This window comes from Cannabis sativa, chromosome X (genome assembly GCF_029168945.1).
Source record: "Cannabis sativa cultivar Pink pepper isolate KNU-18-1 chromosome X, ASM2916894v1, whole genome shotgun sequence".
Classification (NCBI taxonomy): Eukaryota; Viridiplantae; Streptophyta; class Magnoliopsida; order Rosales; family Cannabaceae; genus Cannabis; species Cannabis sativa.
This window is the reverse complement of record NC_083610.1, coordinates 31093534-31108153: the sequence shown is the minus strand read 5'-3', so window position 1 is coordinate 31108153 and position 14620 is coordinate 31093534. Positions and strand designations below refer to the sequence as shown.

The 14620-nt window shown below is 31.8% G+C and overlaps 1 long non-coding RNA gene across 1 annotated transcript; it reads left to right on the top strand.

Moving 5' to 3' along the window:
- The first annotated feature begins 4018 nt into the window (after positions 1 to 4018).
- On the top strand, positions 4019 to 5946 carry LOC115702529 (uncharacterized). The gene is made up of 2 exons (XR_004008909.2): positions 4019 to 4782; positions 5363 to 5946. It is a non-coding gene; the product is annotated as an uncharacterized LOC115702529 (long non-coding RNA).
- The last annotated feature ends 8674 nt before the right edge of the window (positions 5947 to 14620 follow it).

Genomic DNA, 14620 nt, shown 5'->3' with positions numbered 1-14620 from the left:
CCTGCTTTGTGATAACAATGGAGCTATAGCCAACAGTAAGGAACCTCGGAGCCACAAGAGAAGTAAGCATATAGAAAGAAAATATCATATTATCAGAGAATATGTGGCAAGAGGGGATGTACTGGTGGAGAAAGTGGACACACAGGACAACTTAGCTGATCCATTCACCAAAGTCTTGGCAGTGACTGCATTCGAAAAGCACCGTCAGAATTTAGGGTTAATTGAAATGTACTGATTTGTTTTATATTAGTGCAAGTGGGAGTTTGTTGGGTTTTATGCCCTAAATAAAACTCCATTTCAATGGAATCGAGATTATTCAATATCAATAAAGTAACAAAAGTATTTTTCATTCATTTGTGTATGTTTTGGTTCACCTTATTAATTGTTTGTCTATTTGATTTATAAATTCATCCAAACCCCTTTCACATACTTGATCATGTTTATTGTGTTGTCAACACAGTGGAAAGTAAACATGACTATGTGAATAAAGGATTCCTAGATTTATCAGAACACTGGGTTTTACTGATATGACAATCTACAACAGAGTTTACTTGAATTTGGAGAAATGCTATGTTCTTTCCAGAACATTGGTTAAAGTAAAGCTCAGGTTGGATGCATGGAGTATGCATTGGAATGGACCGATATTGAACTTTGAAATAGATTTATAAAACTTACCGTAATATCTATTCAATTCAATATCACTAAGTTGATCCTAGATCACATGATCTAAATCCTGATATGGTTAGGCTCAATGTCAAGAGTGTTATTCGTGTTCTTTGATTTGTTAGTTAAGCCTACTTTTGGGTCAGGGTGATACGTACATTTTGGGAACACGGTAGTGGAATTGAGTGGGAGCGCTAACATAAATATGGAATCTATAGCTTCTATCTGGCGAATAGTAAGCAAAGGATGATTTCCTTTGAGCTTAACCAAACGAGATAAATGGTGGAGTACTCATTTCACTTAGCTGAAATATCATTTATACAAGGTTAAGTGTTTTAAGGATAAAATACATTGTAGGGTGTTACGGTAATTAAGTCCCTTTACAATGTAAATCATCCATATAAAGGATCATTGATCACATTAGGATTATAACAATGGATAACTAATGATGTGTCTATATGGTGGAACATATAGAGCATTCTATATACTGAGAGTGCAATTCTAAGCTCTATGCGTGGATTCAACGAAGAATTAATAAGTTAGTGAATTTAAGTAGTAAATTCTTGATCTGCTTATTGGAAGCTCGGATATATAGACCCATGGTCCCCCCACTAGTTGAGACAATATTACTTGTAAGACTCATTTAATTGATTTTAATTAATCAATTATAATTCTCAAGTTAGACTGTGTCTATTTGAGAATTTATCACTTATTAATGGCAAAACAGTAAATAGAGATTTTGAAGGGCATATTTATTAATTAGGAAACTTTAATTAGTATTATTATTAATAAATAAATGACAATATATTATTTGATAATTAATTTTAATTATTAAATAATTAGTTTTGAAATTTATGTGGTTGAACAAAGGAATTGGCAGTTTTTGACAAAACAGGAAACTAGCAATGTAGGAAAAGGAAAGTTGGAAAAGTGGCAAGCCTTGTTTCAACAATGCCTAGGCCGGCCACCTTACTTACCTTTTCACATTGATTTTTCAATTTTTAAATGTCAATTAATTCAACCATAGCCCTAGGTGGTCTTTTATAAATAGAAGGTAAAGGCTTCAGTTTTTGTACAACAACAACATTTTGACAGAATTTTCTCACACAACAACTCTCTCCAAGCCGCCACCCTCTCTCTCTCTACCTTCTCTGTTTCGAAATCTATGAGTGATAGAGTAGTGCCCACACAGATCAAGTAATACCTCAATCATAGTGAGGAAGGCTGTGTAGAATTCAGAGACAACAAAGAAGGACTATCGGGCTCAGATCTTGATTATACTCTGCGACAGAAAGGAATCAAGGGTTAGAGATCTGAGTGGGAGGAGACATATATTCCGCAGCACCCAATGTAAGATTTCTCTTAGTTTTATGTGTTTAATTTTCTATCGTTTTAGAAGTTCATATTTAGGTTGTTAAATCAACATACTTGTGAGTAGATCTAAGATCCTTGTAAAATAACATCCAACATAAGGAACCTAGTCAACTCTCTAGTAATCAACAAGAAAATCACGACCTCAAGAAATAACAATCTCTAGAGCAATCAATTTATCATCGTTAAAATTTTTATTACTCCTAAATCAGATTATTCACATGATAACCAAAATCAACTCTAGAGAAGCCACAGGAAAGGGATCAAGAAACTTGTGAATGAAATCACAAAAATCATGATTGTTTACCCAGATTTTTAGAAATTAATAAAATATATATTAAATCTAAAAAAAATGGCTTAAAAATAGAGATATAACAATGTAATTTTAACGTGGTTGGGATGTTAACTAGCTTTAGTCCAAGAGTCAATATTATTACGATAAAAATTGAAAGGCCTTAAGATCTACACAAGTGTTTGAACCCTAAAATTTGCTTCAGTAATTGAGGAATGAGATTTGAACCCTTTGCTTGAATGAATTTTCTTATATTTGTAGTGCTAGGGTTCTTATTCATTAGACATTGCCCACTGATAGGGTAAATACAAGTAATATATTGACTTTTAGGCCCATCTAGTGGAGCCCAGCCCATGAGGTGCTAATTCTAGGTTGATGTGGATGCCACATTATGTTGATAGTTGTCCAATTCATGTCATATAATCATGGATAATAAAGATATATTAAATTCTTGATACTCAATTACTATTTTTCTATATTGGGAAGATACGATGTGGGACGTGATCTTGGGAGTTAAATCCTGATATCATTAGATCTGATAATTAATGAGTATGACACAGAGCTAGATGTCCAAATGTTATTAAACTACTTGTCTCAACTCTTTGGCTAAAGTCTTCTGGATACAAGTTGGGATGGAGGACTAATTCGCCTGGATGAGTCGTTTGTCTGCCATGTAGAAGAGCTCACTTCGCTAGTGGATATAGCCCATTATCTTGGTTGGGCCTGCTATTGGGCCTTAAGGGATTAAGCTATAACCACTTTGAAAATTACACATGTCCTCATCGTAAAACATGGATAACATTTATCCCCAAGCTTCCGTAATTCTAAATGTTGTGGAAGCTTATACCCTTCCTTTCAGATGATGTGAGGATAGGTGGAGGCTAACGGTGAAATCTTTTAGAATTCCAAACCAAATTTTTTGTGGTTGACAACATCTAATTTTTTGAAATGAAGCGACACATTGTATTATATCTTTGGTTTGTGGGGATTACTTCTCTTGGTGGAGTGCGTGTAGCAATGCTTTTTGAAATAATAGCTGATTACACTAGCATAGTTCTCGAGGAAAATATCATCATTTTAGATATCTTGGTTCTAGGCATCGCATCAAATGCGTGACTAGCAACTTTCCTAGACCGTTTGATTTATCTTGTCTTTCCTTGGACATGATCTTAGTTGTTGATCTGGGATCACATGGATTACTCTAAATCTTAACCGAATGAAGAAAATAGTAAATAAAGTGAAAAAATATATTACTGTGTATACAGCTAGGGCATCGTTGTTTCTATCTAAAAAAAAAATACAAACAAAAACAAATAGAGCATCATTGTTCTTGTGACTTGTTGCAGTATAGCTCATGACTTTATGTTTGTACCATATAACAGTACTACTATTTTCTATCTACATATGCACATATATATATTTTGTTGCCTCTCCTCTGGCCCTCCCTCCTTTTCCATCTTTTTTCTCGAGAAGAGAAAGAAAAGTTAGGGGAAATGGAGGAAGAGGAACTTGATCACTTAGTAAGAGAAATGGTCATGTCATGTAAGGGAAAAGTAGATGCAATTGAAATGGGGAGGGAAAGTGATTTGTTCGAGAGTAAATGGATGACAGTCCAAACCACGAATTAATTGAATTGATGACACTCACTCACTATACAAACTTTTCTTTCTTTTCTTTACCTCTACTTTTCCTTATTCTTCCTCTGCTTTTTACTTTCGCTCTTTTTTTTTTTTATTATTATTTTATTATTAAAACAATCTGTGTTGTGCTGCACAAACTCGAAGAGTTAAAATTTTGACTGCAATCGAAGTAAGCCTTTTTATATACGTTATTATTATTCTTTTTTTTTTTTTTCACTGAAAACGTTTTTATTATTCTTATTGAAGGGTTCAAATTATGTCAATGGGGCGAGTATATTATGCCGCTTTTCTTTTAGCGCGTGGAAGGTGTATATTCACTAAACATAGTGAAAAGCCATGTGTTATGGGTGAACCAAATCCAATGTGAAAACCTGTCCCATTTATCCAACTGTAATAATAGAAGGACAAAAGTTTTAGGCAAAGAAGTAGCCTAACGCTATTAATACATCATTAAATAATTTTATTGTTAATGCCATGTCTTTTAACGAGAACCTGACTGTTAAACATTATTCACAAATAGAAATTTGATAAAGTCACAAGAACAATGATGCTCTATTTTCTATTGTTGTCCAAAATGCCTCTCCTATAAGAAAAACTCATTTTCTTTTCCCTTCCTCTTTTTTCTCTTCCTCATTCTCACTTCACCACCAATTTTCTCTCTTCCTCTCTAAATAAATTACTAATTGTAGAAAATTTTTGCACTAAAATCTTGTAACAAAGATATTTATTCAGATGAAGAAAACAAAACTGGAGTTAGATTGTATAAAATTTGAGGATAAACACCAAGTATTGGTTCATTTTGAAGAAAATAAATGGGTATGATTTTTTTTTTTATTCTTGTTGTTAATGGTTGTTTTGATGATTAAGAATATTGTTTAGATGTTTGATCTGTGATTTGATACTATTTTTTGGTGTTTTTTTTTTTGTTGGAAATTTAGTTTAGGTAAAAATTTGCATTCTTTTGTGCTTTTTGGCTTTTTTTCGAGTTTGTCCAATAGTAGATGGTGGTGGTATGATGGGGTCCGATAGGTATGTTACTTCAAGGTTAGGGATAATGTCCAGATAGGTTCCCGATACTTTGTCTGATAGTCATATAAAACCCTAATACATTTTGCCTATTCTCATGAAGAAGAAAATATTCATGTATCGTGAAAATGGATTTTTTTTATTTAAAAAATAAAAAATAAAAATCATTTCTTTTGTTTTTTATATTTATTAAGGTTTATTAAATGGTTTTTTTTTTTTAAATTTTGAGTAAACAGAAAATAACATCAAAGATGGTATTTTGTTCTTTTCAAAAATCATATTTGATTAAAGGGACTTATTTTTACCTTTATACTTAATAGAGGGTAGCTTATTTAATTTATAAAAACTTGGGGTTCTTTGTTGTATTCAGAAATCATCATCAACGTTCTTAGAGGAAGTTTATCAAGATGGGAGATTGATAGCTATATTAGTAGGTGGATTTCTTTTTCTAAATTGTTGGTGGGAGGTAATTTTGTTAAGATTCTTTAGTATTGTAATTTTGTAGCCCATCACGTGGCTAATTGGACGTATGCCAACAAAGTATCTGGTTTGATCGAGGTGTCAACAATTCTAGAAAATTTGTTATATAATGACTATGAGATTTAATTTTTGTAATTTATAAAAGGTTAATTTCAAAAAAAAAAAAAAAAAAATTAAGGGACGATATTTGTATAAAGGCTTTATAAAATCTAACAATTTTAAAAATTGCAATCAGCCTATTGAAATTAAATGTTGCCTTTGCCCAATAGTACTATGACAATGCTAAGCCGAATGTGATAAAAGCTTGCAATGCCTTTCCATTTGTTTGTGAGAAAAAGAAGACAAAACATAAAGCCAAAAATAATAAGATATTGTCAGAGGAATTTAGACAACACTAAATCATACGAGTATTCAAGCAAAATAATAAAAAAAAAAAACCTCATTAACAGTCATGTAAGTACTCACCTAAAATAACGAATACTCAAAGTATAAACTACGAAATAGTCAAAACGAAAGAAGAATTATAGAAAAGACAAGAGAATTATAGTGGTTCAATCAGGGCTTGATCTTCTTAGTCTACTGTAAGTAATAGTTTCAGCTTAGTTTATTTGATTTAAATCACCCATTTATATAAAAAGCAAGTGTCCTTTAGGATTACATAATCGGTCAGATCAGACCGTTTTTACAATAAATGAAAAAATTAAATCAAAATAAACGTTTAAAGAATAAATGAAGAACAGTTTCGTCTGTCCTTGACTTAATTACAACAATATATGTGACTTAATAAGTCTCAGCTTGTCCATTCGTATTGCAATCATACAAGCTCGCAAGCTCTACGCTGTTGTACTTGCAAGATTGGCCTTTGGGCCTTTTTCGTTGAATGTCTATGTTCAGTCTTGATCGCATAGTTGGACATTTTATGATTGACAACTTGGAACATGCAAGTCTCTGATGAGACGTCAAATACATTAGTCATTTGGACCAAACCTATGTAAAGAAACGATCTTTACTCGTGCCAGGAAAGATATACTTGGTCATCACATATAATCGGTATATGCGCGATCAGTATTAACTTCTCTCGTTCTTGCTTATCTTTTCACTATGCAGGCCATGGTATGCGACTAGACCCTATCTCGGTCGTATCTTCTCATAAGTTCACATCATGCGATGTGATGCAATTATTTTCTCTAATCACATTAGTTGATGTGTCCACACTTCTTTTTTCTACAGTTAACATCACAACACTTTCTGCGGTTAACAACACTTTTTGCAGTCAACAACACAGCAATGGAGACAAACGTACTCTTGCGACAAATCATTTTTTCTTGTGAAGACTGGCTCCACGTGACAACTTTTCATGAGACTGTCTCGTATTTCTAGGTAAAAAAATTGCACTATAACATAAGTAATGCATCGTTAGATCATATAAACAATAATAACTTAATAAGTACAAGAGAACGTTTGGAACAGAAGAGATATGTAGATCATTTGAGGCTCCTTTTGTAGGTCGTATAAAGATCGTATTGTATTAAATAACAAATAACACTATGTTTTGAATAAAATATTATATTGTATTAATTATTACGATAATAAATTTTAATACAATGTGAGTCTTATTATTTAATACATAACAAATTACTCATATTAGATCGTATTATAATATTTACAAAGGCTCTAGAGTCAAACTTCGCCCTCATCCCGACCCCAAACCAGGACTTAGACCTAGACACTTGAACCAGGACCTAAACCTCGGGTCCAAGATCTGGGTCCAGGTCCTAGTTCGGGTCCGAGGTCGGGTCATAGTTTGGATCCAGGATTCTGGGTCTAGGTCATAATTTGGATTTAGGGTCCGGGTTCAAGTTTGGGGTCCGGGTCTGGGTTCGATCCGAGTTTAGGGTCCAAATCTGGGCTGAGGTCAGGGTCTAGGTTCGGGTTCGAGTCTAAGTATAGGGTTTGGGTTCAAGTTTATTACCAAGTTTGGGGTATGGGTTCGGGTTCGGGGCTAGGTCCGTGATTCGGGGTCCGAGCTAGGTTCGAAGTCTAGGGTTTGAGGTCCAGGTCCAGGTCTGGGTTCGACTCAGGGGTCTAGGTCCCAATTTGGGTCAAAGTTTGAGCTTTTGGTCTGAGTTTAGGGTCCAAGCCCCGATTCGGGTCCAGGGTTTATGTCCGAGTCTGGGGCATGTTCCGATTCCAAGGTCTAAGTCTAGTTCCGAGCCCGTGTCCAGGCCGTAGTCGGGGTTAGGGTGGAGTTTATTGTAAATAATTTATAATTTTATATAGCCTATTGGTACAAGTCAATATCAGACATAGTATTGTATTAAATAATACTAATATAATACAATATAATCCGATACAATACAATACATCATGGTGTACCAAAAGAGTGTTGGAATTAATTTTACCAGGATCTTAGATCTACTCACAAGTATGTTGATTTAACAACCTAAATATGAACTTCTAAAACGATAAACAAAACACATAAAAGTTAAGAATAACTTACAGTGATGGCAGCGGAATTAAGTGTCTCCTTCCACTCAGATCTCTAACCCTTGATTCCTGTCTGTAGCAGAGTATAATCAAGATCTGAGCCCGAATGTCCTTCAGTTGGATGTGATCCTTCACAGTCTTCCAAACTATGATTGAGGTACTGAATGATGTGTGTGGGCACTTCTCTCTCACAAGGAAATTTCGAAATTCTCTCTTCTTTTCTCTCTTGAATTCGTGGGTTATTATGCATGCAAGAGAAGAGAGCAAGGGCTGCTATATATAGGGAAAATGGAGAGCTCAACTTTCCAAATAAGCAGTTTCCTCTTTTACTGTCTAATTGATTAACTGCCTTATTTAGTGTGATCTACCACTTTCCTATTATTGCTAGGCTTTGATTAGCAATTACATGGCAATTAAAATTGAAAACAATAATTGGGAAACATGCAAAGGGGTGGCCGGCCATGGTGTGTTATGGGCCTCACTTGGATTTTGCAGTTTCCAAAAATGCCATTTTTCCAATTCTAACCATTTAAATGCCAAAACTAATTATTTAATAACTAAAATAGATTATTAAATAATATTTTCATTTAAAATAATTATTAATTAGACATGCAAAGTCTCTTAATTAATAATTAAACCTAGAAACCCTTTTATTTACAATTTCATCCTTAAACTGTGAGAATTCACAAATTAGACATAGTCTAACTTTTAGAATTATAATTGATTAATCATGAATCAATTATAGAGTCTTACAAACAGTATAGTCTCAACTAGAATGAGGACGATGGATCTATATTGCTGAGCTTCCAATAAGTTGAACCGATTTACCAAGTAAATCCCTAACTTATTAATTCCTTGTTGAATCCACTCTTAGAACTTAGAATTGCACTCTCAGACTTATATAGAGCATATTATATGTTTCACGATATCCATATGCTATCTCATTTAACCATTGTTATAATCTTAATGTGATTAAAAGATCCTTTATATAGATGATTTACATCGAGATGGGACAAATTTACCGTTTACACCCCTCAATGTATTTTGCCCCTTAAAACACTTAGTTACCTGTAAATGATGTTTTAGTGATCTAATATGTAGTCACTGAAACAAGAGCTCATCCATTTACTTCTATTTAACTAAGCTCAAAGGGAATCATCACTTTACTTCTATACACCAGTAGAAGCTATAGATTCCATATTTATGTTCAGCACTCCCACTCAGTTATGCTATCATGTTCCCAAAATATACGTATCACCCTGACCCAAAAGTAGGCTTAGCTAATAAATCAAAGAACATGAATAGCACTCCCGAGATTGAGCCTAAGCATAATAGGATTTAGATTCTCTTAATCTAAGATCAACTTCTGATATTGACTTGGAAAGATACAACGGTAAGTTTATAATATCTTATCTAAGTTCAAAATCGGTCCAGTCCAATGTATACTGCATACATTCGAAACTAGTATACTTTACCAATATCCTGAAAAGAAGATAACACTTACTCCAAGTGTAAGTATACTTTATCGCTGATTATCACATCAATGTAAATCCAAAATACTGATGAACAGGGACTAAGTCTTTTGAATCATATAATCACAATCGCATTCCACTGTATTGACAATACTGTAATTGTGAATAACTATATGTTCTGGATTTAACTGATTTTGTGCATATATTAAATATATATATATTAAACCATAAACATGTAACATACATGTAATCATAAATCACTTCAAAATTCTAAATTGATAACTAACTAGATTGTAATGGGTTTTATTTAGGGCACAAAAATCCAACAACGAGTCCTTAGAGTGTGCTCAAAAATATAGGGTAAGCCTACAGTGCACCCCTTAAAAGGGTATTTTGGTAGATCTCCTATTTGTTTTAGCATACAAATTAAAAAATATTTTAGTTTTATTTTTTTTATGATTGTGTACGTTATAGTTATTTTGGACTACCTATAAATTTTTAGAAATTTTTGAATAGTTTAAAATGCTAGAGAAAAGATTTATATATTTTATTGCACATATGATTGTTCTTCTTATATGTGTAGTAAGTAACTATTTAAACATCATTATCAGCACTATAAATTATTCGAAATTTTCTAAAAATTTATAAGTAGTCTTAAATAGCTACAATGTATGCAATCATGAAAAAAAAATTGTCCTAAAAAGCAATCATGAAAAAAAAAATGGCCTAAAAAGCTATGTTGAATAGGAGGTCTACCAAAATGACTATTTAGAGGGTGTACTACAAAAACTTCTAAATATATAAATATATATAAGCAACATTTTCTCAAGAAACATAACATATTAGGATTATTGTTAAGGCGCGCACTGCTACAAAATTGTGCTTCACTGACCCATTTTCAGAGACTCTAAAAATATTTAGTGACCCTCCAATATAGGTCATTAAAACATTTTAGTCTCCCTCACAGAGCGTCACTATAGACTTCAAAAATCTCACTTTTTCATACTCTAAAAATTATAGACACACTAATAGCGCACCATTGTATTTTTTTTATATATATATATATATAAAAAAATCAAAATTATTTATGTTGGAGTGTAGAGATTTTGACGAACGAGGTCCAATCTATGGAAATTGCATGAGACCGAAGAAAATACTTAATTAATTTAAGATATTAAAACTCTAACCTAGTTTCGAAAATAGTGAGGTTTTTAGTAACAAAATAAAATAAAGTATTTTGACGGTAAAAATGACAGTAACAAATATTTTCAGTGATATTTGGAGAAATTATTTTCTAACAAAAAAATAGATTTTACTTCCTTTCCAAACAATAACTTCATGTGAAGCAATTTAATATAAATACATAAAATCAAAGATTGTTATTTTTAATAAAATGTAGAACCAAGCATTAATACTTTCTAACTAAAAAGATGACAGAAATTATTTTAAGAAGCAAAAATCATAAGCATATATTGTACTGAGAATCAAAATAAAAAGAAAGACTAACATAAAAACACTACGTTTCATCGTCCACCTTAATAATAAGGGAACTTAGAAATCTGTAAGAAAATTAACTAAGAAAAGCGTTAAACTAACCCATAAAAAGGGAGAAAAAATTGCATTATAAAGGGTTTCAGCTCAAAAATAATTAATGAGAGTTTTTTCTTCCATATTTACTCGGTTTGGTTACAAGGTGTTAGAATTTTCAATCTTAATTTCAGCCCATAACAATTTTTGTTTGACCAAATGATTTTTAAAATTTTATTCCCAGCGAATCATATACCAAGTATCAAAAAAATTAAAAATAATAAAAAATTAGGAGGAAGTGCGTATCATATAAGTGCGTAAATAAAAATTGAATTTAAAATAAAACAAAAATAAATAATATGTATATATTTGACAGAAATATAAATACTAATATTAATATATATTAAAAATAAAGATATAATAATAAATATAGAAATAAATAGTTGTATATAAAACAAAAATATAAATATTAATATTGATGTAAAGTGTAAAATTTAAAGGCAGAATTAAAATACAGAAATAAATAATTGTATATATAACAGAAGTATAAATACTAATATTAATCTATAGTACAAAATTTAAAGATGAAATATAAATTATAGGTGCAATAATTTAAGACTGCGTATTTAAATATTTAATAAAAATATAAATATTAATATTAATTATAATTAATAACATATAAATTTTATTATATATAATTATAATAATAATATACTTTTCAGTAATATATATAATAATATATATAATAATAAAATATAAATTATATATATAAACTATTTATAATAAAAATAAACTTATAATAATAAATAAAACTTACTTTACTGCTAAAAAAATGTAATATAATATGTATAATATAATAAATAGTAGAAAAATTATACTAACTTTGATTAAAGTAGTCTTTTCTTCTTACGGTACCCTGGTAATGGTGCCAAAAACTTGTTGGTACCAAAATAGTATATTTTACATTCATTAACTTGCAAGCGCAAAATTTTTTATTATACTTATTTAATATAAGTTATTAAACTCTAATCTAGTTCCAAAAATAGTGAGGTTTTTGGTAATAAAATAAAGTGGTTAGAAATAACAGTAACATATATTTTCAGTGATATTTGAGGGAATTATGAAGGGTTCAGAATCTACTTAAATGTATACAAAATATTTATATTTATATTGATTCTCATAATTTAATTAGTAATCAAAGCTGTTAATTCCATTTTTGGCATATTTAATTGACAAAAATATTTTATTATTCTTTGTATATTTCGGCTGACATATATTGATATGGTTTCCCTATTTGTGTATATCTAAACTTGGAAGGAAAGTTGACTAGCTTTCCTATTTATGGAAATTGAGGTAAATATGGTAAGTTTTGATTACACATTGATTCTTTGCTAACCAGCTGTTATTCTGATCTTGTGTTGAGTTTCCCATTTTCTAAGATCAGGTTTCTTGAAGAGAAAACCGGAGCTAAACTTTCCTTTTCTATAAAAGGAAAGTTGTAGTTACTGCCCACGATTCTGTAGGTACAGAAACGGAAATTCTTGGACTGATTGAAGAATTATTTTAGGGAAGTTTCTTGTGGGTTGAGGTCTTGTTCAGACCGAATGTAAGCTGTCTATGAGATGTATATTCATTATAAATACATCTTATAGTAGCTAGGTTTTGTATCTCTTTCATACACTTAGAATTGTATTCATATCTTAAGGAAAGAGTGTCTTTGTTTTGTAGAGAAGAGTTGTTCTACTCTTACTCTGTTTATTTGATTGTTTGTATTGTCTTGAGTCTGTATTCAAGTCTGCAACAAAGAAGAACATCAGTGCACCTTCGGGAGAAGGGTATTTACAAGCTTTCGGGAGATTGCTTTTGAAGTCTTGCATCGGGAGGATACAAGCACACAACCTTCGGGAGATGGTTGTATAGGCTTTCGGGAGATAGCCTTTAAGCCTTGAATCGGGAGGATTCAAGCACTCTTCAAGGTGATCAAACGGAGTTCGAGCTCTTGGAGTTTTATCAAGATTCGGTTAGTAGGTGGAATACATCAAGCTTGCGACATACAATAAGAGGGAGTCTATTTATGCATAAGTCAATTACTTTGTATTTTTGATACCGATCTAATGAATCTTATCTCTGGGCGTGGCCCCGTGGACTAGTAACAATCTGAAAGGATTGTTGAAACCACGTACAAAAATCTTGTGTGTTTTTACTTTTATGCACTGTTTGTTTTTCTGAGTTTCTATGGAGTTACAGAGTTGTATTCTGTAACTACAGAAAAACTGTTTTCAGTACCAGTTTCATTATTCCGTATTTAATTAATCACTTAATTAAATAATTAAACTGGGAATATTAAAATAAGGAATTTCAATTTGGTATCAGAGCAAGTCACTAAATTCTTAGTGAGATCTTGAGGTTATTCCGTTTAACTTGTTTTGTGTGAGATGTCTTTGTTTGCAGAAGGAAGTTTTATCTCTAGACCTCCTCTATTGAATGAGTTGAATTATCCTTATTGGAAGGTCAGGATGAGAGCATTCATCAAATCGCAAGATGAGAAGGCATGGAGAGCTATTCGTACAGGTTGGTCTCAACCTACTGAAAATGATGAAAAAGGTAATACTCAGGTAAAATCTGAACTCAGTTAGACCACTGAAGATGAAAAACTGTCTGGTTATAATAATAAGGCTTTACATGCTATTTTTAATGGTGTTGGTGAAGGCTTTATTAAATTAATCTCATCTTGTGAATCTGCAAAGGAAGCATGGGAAATCCTTCAAATTCAATTTGAAGGTACTGCTGATGTAAAGAGATCACGATTTACCATGTGCAAACTAGATTTGATGAATTGAGAATGTCAGATACTGAAACTTTAAATGATTTTTATGAAAGATTATCTGATATTTCTAATGATTTTTTTTCCTTGGGAGAAAAACTAGATGAATCTGTCTTGATTCGAAAAATTGTTCGAGTTCTTCCTGACAGGTTTGATACAAAGTTGCTTGCAATGGAAGAGGCAAAAGATTTTGGCAAAATGAAGGTTGAGGAACTCATGGGATCTTTAAGAACCTTTGAGTTGAATCAACAAATCAAGAAAAAGAGTAAGCAAAGTCTCTCGAATGAGAAAAGTAAAGGTATTGCCTTTAATGCTTCTGAAAATATTGTTTCTGATGATGAAAATGATGATGAAATGGTTCTATTGGCAAAAAATTTCCAAAAATTCATGAAATCTGCTAAAAATAAAAAGATCTTTTCAAAGAACCCAAAAGGTAACATTTCTGGTAATATTCCCTCTAAACCTTTTTCATCTAACAATAAAAAAAGGTATTAAATGCAGAGAATGTGAAGGTTTTGGTCACACTCAATCCGAATGTGCTAATACCTTAAAGAAAAATAAAAAGGGATTAAATGTTACTTGGAGTGATCATTCTGAGAGTAGTGAGGATGAAAAAGAAAAGGTTGTCCTAACAAGTGTTTTGTTAAGAAATTTGCAGGAAAAAGGAAAGAGCATTTGCTTGAACAATATCCTGATCAATGACAACAAGGAAGAATCCAGATCCGAATCAGATGAGTCAGAAATTGATGAGGATTCCATGGTTGAATCCTACAAGGTAATGTTTGGTAAGTGGTTGGAAACTTGTGCTGAAAATCGCTCCCTAGTTAAAGATAATAAA